The following is a 15851-nucleotide window of genomic DNA, read 5'->3' on the forward strand; positions in this document are numbered from 1 at the left end:
ACAGTTTCATGTTATAGCAGATTTAATCCTTCCTAAGGCCTGATTTAGGACAAAACTTATACTGAGACATAAGGACAAGTAATAGTGAACTCTGGATGATGAAATTTGCAATGACTCATTCCTGTAGTAAAACACTCTCCTACAAGTCCTAATACACATGAAATTCCATTTCTTTAAGTCAATAATTTGTAGCAGTAGAAAGTAAGGGAATGCCACATTTATGTGGGATGGAGATAATCTGGATCTAAAATGAAAGATGTGACTCATAATAAGTGACAGTTATGTATTAGATTGCATTTTTTTTTCTTCCCTCTTCAGCTACCTGAAAATGATTACCATGTTATTACTGTCTTTTTCTGAAGAGAAATCCTACTTCCTCCCCCTCTCCTGCCTTCTCCTCCTCCTCCAGCTTTCAAGTTAAAATATTGAGAAATGTTTAAAATATATCTTACCATTTATAAACACACTTGATTACAAAGAGCACTGGAAGCAATGGTGCCAAACTGTAGAACACCTATTCTATCGCTAGTGCCTCACACATGCACACAGAGACCACAGCAAATGATTCTGTTCCTGTTCCCTTCCTGGACAATCGGTTTGGCCCGATCACAATGACTTCATATGCTCTAAACTTCCAGGGAGAACCATTGCATCCCACTTTTCTGTCTGTGGCGTATGCTTTGGCAGAGGAATCCTGCCAGAGGAAAAGGGAACACCTCAGCTCAAGTCCTGCAAGCTCTTAACACCAATGTGGACATTACTCTCAGAAACCCCAGAAGCTTAATATTTTAAGCATTTCACCTTCCAGAACAGTAGCCACACAAGCACGTCAGGTTTATGGATAAATTCAGTGGGATATACGACAATGAGGAAAATGGATCCCCAAACTGAATCAAATTCAGTTATGCTTTGCAGAAGAAATACTCAGAGTTAGACATAATCCTAAACAGACCTGGACCTCTTCCTTCACCACTTGAAAAACCTGTTTGGGCCTAGGGCAGAGCTCTGTGGAAGCTCATAAAGCCATGCCTCTGCCTGGGGACTCTTTCTCCATGATCTAAATTGGCTTTTTCTACCCCCACTGATAAATAGGACCCTCTGATTGTGACCTTGCTCATCTTTAAGCAGTTCCTCGCCCTGTCCTCCCAAGTTTATGGTTGGTATTAACACTTCTTTCCCTTGCTCTGGCTCTTCCCTTGCCCTTGCTCTGCTTGCTGCCTCACAGCCTTCTGTATCATTTGGAAGAAGTTGAGCCCTCCTATGATATTACCAGGCTTTCATCCTCCCAAGGCACACACTCCCATAGCCACATGATTATTGTTCCTAGCTATTCACAAAAAGACACATCAATGACATCCCCATGTCCTTCATACCAGGGACATGGAGCGAGGCCCAGTGTAAGAAGATAAATGCTTTGTGAAATCAAACCAGAGCCTTCAAATTTTGGAGACCGGTGTCCAAAGCTATCACTCTAGAGCTTCTCATTGTATTTCCACTCTTAATATTCACTTGACTTTGGATTTGAGGAGAATACCTGCTCTTTAAACACAATATGTGTGTTCAGATACCAGCATCCTTTAACTGCACTGACAGAGCAGGCAGAAGGAACAAAGACCAGAGAGACTAATCCTCAGCTAATGGAAGATGTCATATCTCCACAAAAGCAATTTGCTGAGGTGACAGCCTTTCTGTTGCTTTTGGTGAAAGCCATAATACCATGGGTAATAGTTTCTCGGAGCTGAAGTACTGGCTGTTATGTATGGAAATGAATCACACCATAACTGAAGGCATTTTAAAGTTAGTATCTGAGGCCTTCAGTCCTTTGACATGTGAAATAGTTTTTTCTTGTGAGTTCTGGGACATAAGCTGCAAGAAGCAAATGCACAGACCATGTATGTCAATGATCTTTCCTTCATAAGACCTTTTCGGGACTGATTCTGTTTTCTGAAATAAATCTAGAGTGACATCTTCTGTCAAGTAAATTGCAGCCTCGTAAAAAAAAAAGAGAATAACAAACCCCTTTCTTTCCTTCTTTTAACCTAATTTCAATGCTATTGAAGTATTCATAGAGATTTCTACCTTCTAATGGCAGAGATCCTGAAATGCAGCATGCAAAGGGCTAGTTAAGGACACCATAAACCTGGCTGCAAAAAAGAAAAATAATAGGTCACATTCAGAAGGGTTGTGAGGTCTTGCAAGACACCGTCTTGCTGCTCCTTACAGAGCTGTATCTTATCAACTTAGATTTTTTTCTAGACTCTGTAAACTTACTTGAAGCATGCATAAACTTCAATAAACTGACTTATGTATGTTAAAACTGGCTTAATGTGTATGTCAAAGCTTTAGAAGAGTATGGAAGAGAATCAATTAATGGGAGTCTATTCAAAGGTGTAAATTAAGATAGGTAACCTTAATTACTTTATATAGCTTCTTGACAGGTGAGTTATTATGTAGATTCAATTTCACACAAGTATGGATAAATAGATGTCAGTAGTTCTAAGTGAATCAAATTCTATAAGAATTTAATGTTAATAAAAAGGCCAAAGTATAACTTGCACATTACCTCTGCCTTTGTCTCAGAACTGAATGTTTTTAAACAAGTCATTCAGAAATTAATAATTAGTGTTTGTTGATTCTTCACTTGTTCTTGTATCTTTTTATGAGACTTTTTTTTTTTTTAATATTTCAGGTGCTGGATTCCTCTACGCAGAAGAAGTGGGGAGAGCTGCTATTTGGGCGGGTGGGACACACAGCCGCATGGCCACTCTTCCATTGCATGGCACATAGCAGGAAAGCTGGAGGAGGATACAGTCTCCTGAGCTGCCTAATATAGCTGCCTCCCAAAGGCATATTTGAAATAAACACAGCAGATGCAGAAACTAGACATTGCACTGTTGATGCTCATCAGTATGAGAAAAAACCTCTACTGTACATCAGACACAACACACTATAAAGAATTAAGATCATCTCTGTTTGTCATGTCAAGAAAAGGAATTTGGGTTGATATGAGTTACTTCTGCCTATGATACCTGTAGGCTCTGGCTTCCCCATCTATCAAATTTATGGCTCAGATTTTATCTGCTCACAGTCTTCAACCTTTTAATTTAGAGCTGTGTTAGGTAAATACATCTCACTCCAAGACAATTCCTGATGGCAGGAATGTCATGCTATCCCTGTATTTTGCATAAGGGATGACTGTCCTAATTTGGGGCTTGGAAAAAGAGTAACAATTAGTGAATCAATTGTCTTGAATGAAGACAACCTGGGACAAATTCTGGAAATGGCTATGGGCTGAGGGATCCTTGGCCTTTCCACAGAAGTCATGTTTGTCTTCACTTCTTCAAAAAAGAAGTCGTCTTTTTTGCTGCTCAGGGCAGCACGCAGTACTATTGTGCTGGGTCAAAAGAGAGACGGTGCCTGTGAATAGCCAGCAGCACATACTTGTAGAAGAGATTAAGAACAAGATATGAGGGAAGTCACTGTTCCCTTAACCTTCTTTACTAGCTGTCAAGGATTTCTTAAGGCAGGTTACCAGCTTCCCTTTCAGTGCATTCCCACTGGGGGCAAAATTACCCCAATCAAAACAACACCTAAATACTCATGCAACACCTACACTTCCCAAGTATGCCTGGGAAGGAGAGAGTTGTAGCTTTTTTAGTTAGGAAATTTCTTCTCCCCACCCCCCCAAGATGCTGATTCATCAAAACCAACACGTTTTCTAACAGAAGGGCTTAGGATTTTTTAAATTTATTTTCTTCGCTCTCTAGAAATATACTTTAGAAATTATAAAAATATTTCCCGGGGCCGGGGGGGGGAGTTGTTTTCTGCTTCAAAACAAGGTTTTGAGGGTTATTTTGGTATTATTGTTATTGGTTTATTAAGCTGTCTACTGCTGCAACTGTTTTTAATCTTAAAACATTAAATGAAGTATTTTGATGGACAAACAACACATTTCTTTTGAAATGTCATTTGATGAATGTTTTTTGAAAATTAACTCTTTGTCTTAATATAAACCAACATGATTTATTTCATCTGTGAAAAATTTTCAGAAGATGATAGAAAAATGCTTTCTTTTGCAGCTATAATCAAGCAGCAGCTTATATGCAACTTTGCAGAATGGTTCCTTCCCTTGTGTTTCTTTGAATCTGTTCCTCTCTGTCCTAAAGGCAGGCCTTATCCATATAGTATAGTTGAGTCCCCCCAAAAAAAGTGTGTTTCAAGTTTTCAAAGCTGAAAGTGGGTGATTTAGTCATGAAGGGAGTCAGTTTGCTTAGGTTGTCTAAAAATAAGCCTGGTCTAAGCAAGTTTTTAAGGCTGTTTCTTTAGTTAATGGAAAATTAATATCAGCTGTACAGGGTGTTGGTTCAAGAACAGCATCTAAGATAGATGGGATTAATTATCTTGAAGACTTGCTTACAGGCTGACTATAGAGCAAGCCAGATAACTAGCTCAGACTAGATGAACATCTTTTAGATATCTAAAGTTATATGAGATTAATTCCTCCTCTCCTTCCCAGTGAAATTAATGAAAACAAGGAGGATTCATTAGCAGTGTTTGAGTTAGTCTTTTTAAACCCCTAAACAATTTTAGATTTTTTTTCTGACTTATATTTTTAATGATATTTGTTTCTCACTAACAAAAAAAAAGCTTTAGTTTTCCTAAACCATTTGATTTTATTGTTTGAACTTGACATCAACAAGCAAACCTGATTGAGCTGTCACACTGTCATCAGAGGACCATATGGGAAAAAAAGAGGAGAATATTGTTGTCCCCATTTTATGGAAGAAGACATGTGAGCATACAGAAATGAAATGATGCTCCAGGTCTTCCAAGCCTTTCAGAAATTATCGATAGAAATACTAGATTGATGGTAAGCTGTTATTAGAAACAGAAACTAAAACTAAATAGTAGCACGGAAGATATGCCCCCATACAGCTATATAAAGACCCATACCTGAAGAGTTCATGGACTCTTTTTTCAGTACTGCTTATTTTCTCATTGTGAGTGATTTCTTAAATATGTACACTTGTTAAACATATTTATGTAGCAGATTACATCAAAACAACAAGTAACATAATTCTTAATAAGAACAAACCTGGTTTTCTCCTTTCTTCTGAGCTCACCAACATAATGGGAAAAAACAACCACCTCTATTAGAGAAATCAAGCATCTGTAATGTAGAGCCAAGTCAAAAGTAGCAGAAATAGTGTATTACATGCTACTTTACATTCATCTTCCATGTCTAAGCTGTCAACCTTTCAGTCTCTGTTCTTTGAAAGGGAGCACAAGAACTGTCATTTAATAGTCAAGGGATATTAACAATGAAAGAACTATCATTTAAATAAAAATAAGAGTTGTGAAACTGATGTTGCAGCTGTCTGATCTGCAGTTAAGTTTTGTTTTGTATGTCAGGCAATAATATTTCATTCAGCAACTCCGAAACAGATACGAATGATAAAATTCAACGTCTTGTGTTTAGACCGCTGGCAAGAAACCTGGACCAAGTGGGTATGTGGCAGGCTTCCCCAAATGACTGACACAAGGCAAGTGCTAGATTTAGCATGTCTTCTTTTGACAGCTGACCCAGCAGAACAGCACCTCAGTGAGCTGCCAGTCTTTTTTATCTCTCTGCTCTCTCGATTATAATATCACATCCCATTTAGCACTCCAAATTCACAGTTATTTACAGACACCACCCAAGCCTAGGCAGTCAGCTAAAAGGATATAACCGTCTCGTTGTTATTATTAGCCATCAAAGTTCTGAAACATTGTCATCTTGTGGCAGGTTGAGGACATAGCAAGGGAAATAGCCGCTTCTCCAGGCTATTTCCCTGGCCCTGGAACCAGCCAGCATGCCTGGGGAGATTTCGGGTGCAAGGCACGTGTGAATTGCTGCAGAGGAGTTTCCTTAGTGCCATAGCGTGGGCAGACTGGGACAAACTAAATCACAGCAGACTTACATGGCAAGATCAGGTCTTTAACTTGTTGCGCTGTGTTTTGGATTCCCAGTGTAGCAATACAAAGCAATTTAGCCGTTAGATCCACTGACTTTTTCACCAACCTGAGGAAGTACCAGCAGTTTGCCTGTTTATACCTGCTGCCTGGCTACATACATAACTAACCAATAAAAATTAGACCTGACAGAGGTTAAAAGGTAAGCACCCTAATGCTAATAACTGCTGTACCACCCTAACACTTTTTTGCTTGTTTAAAAACAAGAGGTCCTACAGGAAAAGCTTTGCCATCTCTGTTTTGTACTGTCACATGCCTTCTTCCAGAGCATCTGAAGGACGTGCTAAACTCAGCACAGTTCTTCCCAGAGATTACACTGTGTGCGCTCATTATCCAAGAGAACAGTGTGTTACCTTACCTTGAGTCATCACTGAGTCAGAGTTTTAGCTCTTCAAGACTCAGTGCCATAACTTTCTACCCAAAGCTCCTGAATCATACAGAGGAAAAAGAAAGGAGAGTTGCAAAACCACTTTACATAAACACCTATAGACATGCCCAAGCTAAGGGCACATCTGTCAGGGTGGATGTAGACACATCTGAGCCCATAGAGAAGGAAATATTTGAACAGGCCCAGCAATATACCAATGCAGCTATACGGATCTTAGAGTGAAGATCTAGATTCAGCAAATTTGAAGATCCATGTAGACATATCACTGGATGTCTTCACTGCCTAAGAGAACCCAGGCTCCAGCAGCATGTGTGTCTGCGTTCTCCCATCCCCAGCTCTTTGCTAACATATTTGTACTAGAAAACAGAGCTCATACAAGTCCCCAAGCTCTTTCATATGAAATCAAATGAGTGAGTGAGTGTATTGGGTTTGCATGGCAAGGTTTTGGTAGCGGGGGGCTACAGGGGTGGCTTCTGTGAGAAGTTGCTAGAAGCTTCCCCCATGTCTGAACCAATGCCAGCTGGCTCCAAGACGAACCCACTGCTGGCCAAGGCTGAGCCCATCAGCAACGGCAGTAGCGCCTCTGAGATAACGTATTTACAAAGGGGGAAAAAAAAACCTGTGCAACAGCAACTGCAGCCAGAGAGAGGAGTGAGAATACATGAGTGAAACAACTCTGCAGACACCAAGGTCAGTGAAGAAGGAGGGGGAGGAGGTGCTCCAGGTGCCGGAGCAGAGATTCACCATGGTGAAGACCATGGTGAAGCAGGCTGTCCCCCTGCAGCCCATGGAGGTCCATGGTGGAGCAGGTGGATGCCCGAAGGAAGCTGTGACCCCGTGGGAAGCCCACACTGGCACAGGCTCCTGGCAAAACCTGTGGACCCATGGAGAGAGGAGCCCACGCTGGAACAGGTTTGCTGGCAGGACTGTGACCCCGTGGGAGACCCACACTGGAGCAGTCTGTTCCTGAAGGACTGCACCCCGTGGAAGGGACCCACATTGGAGCAGTTCATGAAGAACTGCAGCCCGTGGGCAGGACTCATGTTGGAGAAGTTTGTGGAGTACTGTCTCCCGTGGGAGGGACCCCACACTGGAGCCAGGGAAGAGTGTGAGGAGTCCTCCTCCTGAGGAGGAAGGAGCAGCAGAAACAACATGTGATGAACTGACCACAATCCCCATTCCCCACCCCCTGCGCTGCTCAGGGGGAGGAGGTAGAGAATTCGGGAGTGAAGTTGAGCCCGGGAAAAAGGGAGGGGTGGGGGGAAGGTGTTTTTAAGATTTGATTTTATTTCTCATTACCCTACTCTGATTTGATTGGTAATAAATTAAACTAATTTCCCCAAGTCGAGTCTGTTTTGCCCGTGACGGTAATTGGTGAGTGATCTCTCCCTGTCTTTATCTTGACCCATGAGCCTTTCATTATATTTTCTCTCCTCTGTCCAGCTGAGGAGGGGGAGTGATAGAGTGGCTTTGGTGGGCACCTGGCATCCAGCCTGGGTCAACCCACCACAGTGAGTTACACTGGAAATGGTCTGACAGCATTGCATCTGGCTTAAAAGAAGTACTTGAAGGTTTACCGTTTCCTGAAGAGTCAAGCCCAAGGCCATCTGGTTCACTCTGTAACATAAAAGGTAGGATTACCATTTTTATATGCCACCTGATGGTGGCCTGTGGATGGAAGCCTCATGGAATCTAATGATATCCTCATGATATGTATAAAGTGAATAAGTTCCTTATTCTGACTGAAAGGAAAAAACAAGAGCCATCACCACAAATGCAGGTCAGATCAGGAGCTGAGCAATGTCAGTAGGGAGAGGTTCAGTAGAGAATGAAAGCAAATGGATATAGATGGTTTTTTCAGTGGAGATATATGCAGGCATGTGTAAGCATAAACAGAGACACAAAGAAACATCACAGACACAGAGCACAACAGAAAGTCAAAGGCAGATAATTGTTTTTTCACCCTGACCTGGAAGAAAGCCAGGAGAGCTTTGTGAGGAGAATGCAGACTGGAAAACAAAAGAGAACGAGAATCATAAGAGAGAAAGCATTCTGCTCTTTGATTTCTACTGATTCAGGGAGACAGGCTTTTATGTACATTTTTTATTAATAAACATTATGAAATCAAAGAAATATTGTCTCCCACCTAAAGATTTTCTCCCAATAGAAACAACCTGCAGAAACCTAAATGTTTGCTGAAGGCTAGGACTGCAAAAGGGAGAGATGCACCACATGTAGGCTCATGTATGAAGGCTCCTAACCAGCCTGCAGGGAGCCGAAGGCCACAGTTCTGCACTGACCAGCTTCAGACCTGGACTTCCTGGGATTGCTCAGCCACACGACCCTGACCCAGATTAGGAAGGTAGACAAAGCTGGTTTGTGCCACTTGCAGGAGAGGAGAAAGTACCTGACTGTGAGTAACATCAGAACTGAGCAGTCAGATAATATCTGAGCTGGCATAAAATCTAGTGCATAATTGCCTGCCACAAAAATCCCTTGAGCACACCGGAACAGTCAGGGTTATTTTGCACCAGTTCAATGCCACACCATATGGCTATGACATTTTAAATCCTATGTTGCATTTTCTAAAACCATATTTTCCATTCCTTGCAGCCACAGCCTAAGGAATAAAAGAGCAGGGAAAACACTACAAAGATAGCAGCCAGCTGAGAGGCAACATTAAAGCAGAAGTATGCCTCAAATCCCATCCCTCCGTGGGATTTATTGAATATAAATAGAGTAGCAGGAACAGAACCGAGGTGCCCCAAGCACTCCTGTATCATGTTTATTATCTGGCATGATGCACATTTATTTATTCCACATAAAACAGAAGCTTTAACAGAGGGAATGAGAACATCTTCAGCCTGCCCACAGTAGTTAATCCCAGGTTCAAATCACTTCAGAAAGATGAGGAAAGTTAAATCCTTTCCATCATCACCATAAAGTCTGAGTTATAATGAGTAGGTGAATGATTAAAACAGGAATGAGGTAGAGACAGAGAGAGACATGTCAGCACTTCCAGAGATGCTCCATGTGAAGGCCAGTACAATAAGCAGCACTGGAGCATGCTTGCAAATCAGTCACAGAGGGAAGCTAGACAATTTATGAATCTAGCTCAGACCTTTAGGCATTTAGGGAGCTTCACTGTGACAGCATTCAGCACTTGTGCCCTTTAGGTATCACCAGTGTGAGGCAGCAGTGAAGCAAGACTACAAATTCAAATTTTGGACCTAACTATTAAAAGCACCAGTGAGGTGGGTCGTCAGCTCCAGCTGCTTTGGGATAATAAGAACCCAACACCTGGACGAGACTGCATGGCATACAGCCACTGCCTGCTGCAGCTTTGGAGAGGACCAGCATTTCCCCTCTAACTGCAAAATTGCACTGTGGATCCTTTGCTATTATGGCTACCTTTTAGCACTGAGGTTGTGTCTTTGGGTATGAGAAGGTGGATATTTAATACCGTGCCAGACAAATCTCTGGTGTAAAGTCTGTCAAGACCAATAAAGTTTCACCATGGAGGAATTTGACCAACTATTGTAATTCAAGGAGCTTCAGGACTAAGGGAAAGTAAAGGAGAATGTGTTCACTGCTTAAAGGATGGTCTAAGTATTATTTTTCCAAAGCCATTCATTAATACGCTTTTTTTACACCCATGAGAGTCACACTTCTATAAATGCTGTCTCATATATTTTGAAGCATAAAAGGTGACTGGCCCCTACTTAAATGAATGAAAACAATGTTCCTTTCTAATCAGATTTTAAAGGAGATCACTAATCAGCAATTTTTGAATGAGGAACAGTAGCCAGCTAATCCATATCTTGTGATACCTTCACCTTCCCTTTTACCTTCTCACTGCCATTGTTCACGTGGTTATTTAGCCGATCAAATGCTGACATGTTGGGTTGGCGTTTATTCAAGCTACGTAAGCATTTTTATGCAGACCAAGGGAAAACACCTAAACAGTACCAAAGCAAAGAGCAGATGTCTGCAGTTTATTTTCCTTGATTGAATTTCAATAGAATTTACATGAGGTCCTCTTCGTATTCAAGTTATCACATTAGGGAGTCTAGGCTTGTGGTGGAGAATGACAGACATTTGAACAATTTGTCCAGCATTTGCAGAGGACAAGCTTCCAGATCTGAGCAGATAAAACAGTGGAGTAGAGTTCACTCTTCCAGGACTGGAAAGGACACATTGGATTGCTTTTGCATTAGGTTCAGAGTTGACAGTCTTCTCAAATAGCTCATCTGATGCAGCATATTTAATTTCTGCATTAAGTCAAGGTTCTTTAAGGTATTTAGCCTTTAAACTGTCTTAGCTAAGTATCTTTGAGGGTTAATATTTTGGCTTATCTTGGAGGTGAATTGTAATATCATTTACTTTAATCCATTTTGTTGAACAGCTGTCAGCCACTGCAGTCACACAGAGTCCTGAAGGAGTTAGGACACAAGCTCTGCTTCCCCTTCCTAACTCTTCTTGCACTACTTTCCCAAGGCATTAGAGGAGATAAAACCTTATCGTCTTCACTGATCTCCAGTGCTGGAAGGAAGGCTGAGAGTTCAGGATTATATGAATGATCCTGTCATTCCTCTGGAGAATCGTGCTACCAGTAGTAAAGGAAGTGTTCTTCTTCCTTGGAGAATGAGCTGATATTACAGACTTGAAAGATGGCTGCTATCCTGGCTGCTCCAGCAATTACTGAAGTAGACTTGGTGTCTGGAGTCTTTCAAAGGCAGCATGTCAAACGATATTTTACTTTCCAGGTTAGAAGTTAAGCACATAAGTATAAACTGAGCAAGAGCCAAGAGATGCTACCTTTAAAGCAGGCAAAATGCCATCTGTCAGCAGTGCTCAGCCTCTCCAGGAGGCAGTGGTTTCTGGCTCATGCTGAGTTCAGAGTCTCATGAGACTCAGAAACTGGAAAGCATCAATATCGCCTCCGTGCGCTGGCCCTGCTCTATGCGATTCAGAGTCTGGCACCCTGCAGTACCGACCCATGACAGAGACAGCCTCCACAGCTGACAGATGTGCATTTCTACAGCCTGATCTTTGAAGTGGGTGTGCAGGACAGGGAAGCTTCCCGGTGTGAATCCAGTACAAATCAAGGGAACCAAGCACACTGGCATACAAGCATTGTGTATTCCCATAGCATGGTGCTCTCCAAGACTGTAGAACACAGAAGGTGACCCTCCGTGGTGGGCATGCATTATGGTCAATCTGTTCTTCTGTCAAATAGGCAATTTCTGAAGATCTGGTCTTTATATTTTCTCTGGCCAGAGTGCTTCCTGTGTGGTATATTAGAGTACCAGCCCCCGAAGAACCAATGCCTTTCATATTACTGTGGAAGAAGACACAGAATAAGTGCAGTTTCACAGTTACTCTCACTCCACAAGCAATACATGACAGCAGATTGCAGACCTTATTGGAGCTCCTTCTTCAGCTTGGTGCCATCAGGAAGACAAGAGGTTGCACTGCCACACTGCTGACTGCACCTTCAGGGCAACTCACACCCCCCTTCTCCAAATCATCATGTTCTGCTCGTGATGACCCCTCTTTAAATGGTGAGGGAAGGCCAGTACTTCTGGAAACCCCTAAGAATGACTTGAGACACAACAACAAACCTGGCTGAGATGGTGTGGTTGAAGCCATTTTGTAGAGGAGTGGCCAAGGCTGCCCAAAGGGAAATGCAGCAATTGCAGGCGACCTTTTACCTCACCAGCCTCCACACTCTGCCTTTCTGCCTCTTTCAGTTTCCCTGGTCTTTTGCAGGTACATCTATCATTTCCTATCATTAAATACAGGGAGAAATGTGTATCTTTGAAAGCAAGAAAAAAAGGAACAGGGTATTTTGTTTGTTCAGGGCCCAGAACAATTTTCATTTACTCTGGCACTAGCAGGCTCCCTAAAAACACATACTAATTCAGGTTAAAGAAAAAGAGTAATTAATCAACTTTTCCATTAAGTCTTACTTACCATCTGTCTGGGCCATTGTAATACAAATGTTTTCCCCTCCTCATCTCAGACAGAGCTTTTACTCTCAAGTACCTGTTCAGGAAAGAGCTTTTACTTTCATGTATATATATATTCATGTGTATATGAACATATGAATATGAAAATACAGAAGCATCATCCATACTTCATCACAGACTGTGCACGTTAGTCATCGTGCTTCTTATCTTTAGTCATGAGTGGTCATTAAAAAAGCCTTTTAGCAGAATCTTTAAGCTTATTAAAAACTGTGTTATAATACATTTCCTACTGAGTAGTCTACAGGTATCCTGACAGAGTGGTAATCAAGAAATTCACAGCTGCAGCTAAATGATACACCGCTAAGAGAGGATGTGTACATTTGAGACCGGACTCTCTACACTGCCAGTGAAAGACTGGTCCCGTCCCCAAAAGCTTCATTCTAGTCAAAAACAGTGATGAGTGCGAGAAAGGAAGCATCATTAAACACAGTGTGCATATGGGGAACAGCAATACAAAGAAAAGGACTTGCCCAAGATCACACAGGAAGACAGGGACAGAGCTGGTAATTGAACCCAAATGTTCTGAAATGCAGCCCAGTTGCCTTAACTTTTTCCATTTTATGCTGTCTTTAGTTCTTTTCACTTCACTTAGATATTATGGTGACAGCTGTCTTACAGAAACCTAAAATGGATGGAAAGCAGGTGTCAAGAATTTCTGGGACACAAAAGTAAGCAAAACAGAAGAGATCTTTGCTTTCTCCAGGGTGTATACCAACTTGTCTGCTATCATCTTCATCATAAGAACACCTCATTACTTTGATAGCTTCCCTAACCCTTTTATATAGATCATTTTTGTAATGATCTAATTTTGCTACTGTGAAAAGCAATCTGCTGCTGAATTAAAGATTAAAACAAAACTAAGCCCTTAGTCAGTGTGAAAGTGTATATTATTCAAGGATCCTGTTTATTATAAAGGTAATTCTACTTTTTAATGCCCATGAAGATTAAAAATAAACTAGTCAAAGCAATGAGTTTACCTTAAATTATATTCCCAGAAGGGACGAGTCTGAATTGTCATTACCAGAATAGTCTGCCTCAGTCATTTTGAAAAAAGGTTGTGTTATAAAACAGAATGATCTGTACACATTTTATACAGCTCAATTTCACCTAATATTTTCCTTTGTAAATTCAAGAGCTGGTGACACATACATTCCCACGCTTTCTTCATTAACAGGAGAGAGAGATCTTTTTTCAACACACAGTCCAGCTGAAGCCAAGCACTCAAGTAGGACAGCAGAGAGAGGAGAGAAACAAGCAGCCCCTCAAACCTGCAAAAAGATTTCTGCCTGTTGTGTGCAAAGCACTAACCTTAAAGCACAGCTGGTTAAAGAAACAGCTTATTGTGCTGGCAGCAGGCAGGAAAATTTATCTGACTGCTATCTACTGGCATTCCCAGCAAGTGCAGTATTAAAGGCTTCACTGATCTGGAAGAGAGGAAACCCAGGCTCTGGCCGCAGACCAGTGGGGCTCTGTGACCTTCTGTTCTGCACCTGGTTCCTCTGACTAAACGCTGATACCTACATGTAAGCTAGTCACTGCAAACTTTATTGAGAGCAAATGAACTCATCCAAACTAAATGTCTCAAGTATGGCAACAAAAACCCATCCTGAAATTGCTTCTCTCTCTCCATTAAACAGAAGAGGACTTTTTGGCAGCTTGCTTATCTGAGAAGGTGTAAACCCAGTGAGATAAATCAGGGCCCAGCCTCTTCAGGCTTTTACAGCAAGTAGTGTGTTTGTTAGCTATGTGTCACTTCCACTATACAAATAAGTATAGGAAAGGAAGACATGGACCTGTTAGAGCAGGTCCGGAGGAGGGCCACAAAAATGATCAGAGGGCTGGAACACCTCTCCTATGAAGAAAGGCCGAGAGAGTTGGGATTGTTCAGCCTGGAGAAGAGAAGGTTCTGGGGATACCTTATTGTGGCCTTTCAATTCTTAAAGGGGGCTTATAAGAAGCTCTGGAGAGAGATTTTTTTACCAAGGCCTGTAGTGATAGGACAAGGGGCAACGGTTTTAAACTGAAAGAGTACAGATTTAGATTAGATACAAGGAAGAAATTCTTTACAGCGAGGGTGGTGAGACATTGGAACAGGTTGTCCAGAGAAGTTGTGGATGCCCTGTCATTGGTAATGTTCAAGGTCAGGTTGGACGGGGCTTTGAGCGACCTAATTTAGTGGAGATGTCCCTGCCCATGGCAGGGTGGGAGGAAATAGATGATCTTTAATGGTCCATTCCAATCCAAACCATTCTATGATTATTAAAAAAGAGTAATGTCTTCAAAATACCATAAATTCAATCAAAAGTCATGGTTAAGATAACAGTCCCTTGGGGCCTGGGTTTGTCATCTTTCATCCCAATGTGCCTGCCCTCATCAACTCCTCTCTTTGCTGTGTAAATATGCAGCATTACTGCAGCATGTGGGACAGCTATTCATAGCATGACTTGCTTGCATTATTTTGGTTGCTATATATTCACATCTGATTGCCTTGCAACCCTGGTTTTGTTTACACTTCTCTGGTATTGATTTTATCAGTTGTGCATACGTACTTAAAGGCTATTTTAGTACAAGGCCATTTAAAGCCTTTCAAGCCAATCAGTGCCATTGAGTAGTCACAATTTACAGGCACACAGGAGACACGACAATTTGGCCATCTGGATCTGAAGCAAGAAATGGGAACAAGAACATCTTACCTTAATTTAAATAAGGACTAACCCCTGACACACCGATAATTATTTATAAATCTTGGTCACCTCCTATGAATGCGTTCTCTGTGTTTCAGGGACCCAGAAATGCAGCTGTAGTACCCTCCCTCTGAGGAGGGAATATGGTCCTGACCCCTGCTCAGAGTTTGAACCCAGCTGCCCTACAAGCATTGCCCAGAGCTCACAAAGCAGAAGCAGAAAAGTGTGGACCAAAAAACCTTGCAAACACACCACTGAAGGAAAAGGGGGATTCAGCCCCCAGCCTTGTCCCCTCTTGAAACAAAAGCTGTAAGATCTTGTACAGCCTCAGAGTAATGTTGAAGAAAATGTTGTGGCCAACATATTTGTTCTCCAGTAAAAGATCATCAAAACTATTTGGGAATTCTTTTGAAGACATGGCATATTTCAGTGGGGAAAAACATTTGTTAAAGGTCAAAACATTTTGTCTGCCATTTTCAAAACAAAATAATTTTTGGCTCAGACTGACAGTTGCCCCAGCATTTACCTTTTGTTTTTTTAAAATATTATTTCTCAAATTAACTCCAATGAAATATTTTAAGTCTTCAGTTTTTTAATAGGATGAGCAACGTCTCCCCTAAAGAAATCATTCTGGGTCAATGTGAATGGAATTTTTTTCAGTCAGTGAACTGAAAAATCAATTATTCCAACAGTCACTGCTGTGAGCAACTCAAGGGCAATGTGAGACCAGGAGAC

Source organism: Aptenodytes patagonicus, chromosome 2 (assembly GCF_965638725.1).
Source record: "Aptenodytes patagonicus chromosome 2, bAptPat1.pri.cur, whole genome shotgun sequence".
Taxonomy (NCBI): Eukaryota; Metazoa; Chordata; class Aves; order Sphenisciformes; family Spheniscidae; genus Aptenodytes; species Aptenodytes patagonicus.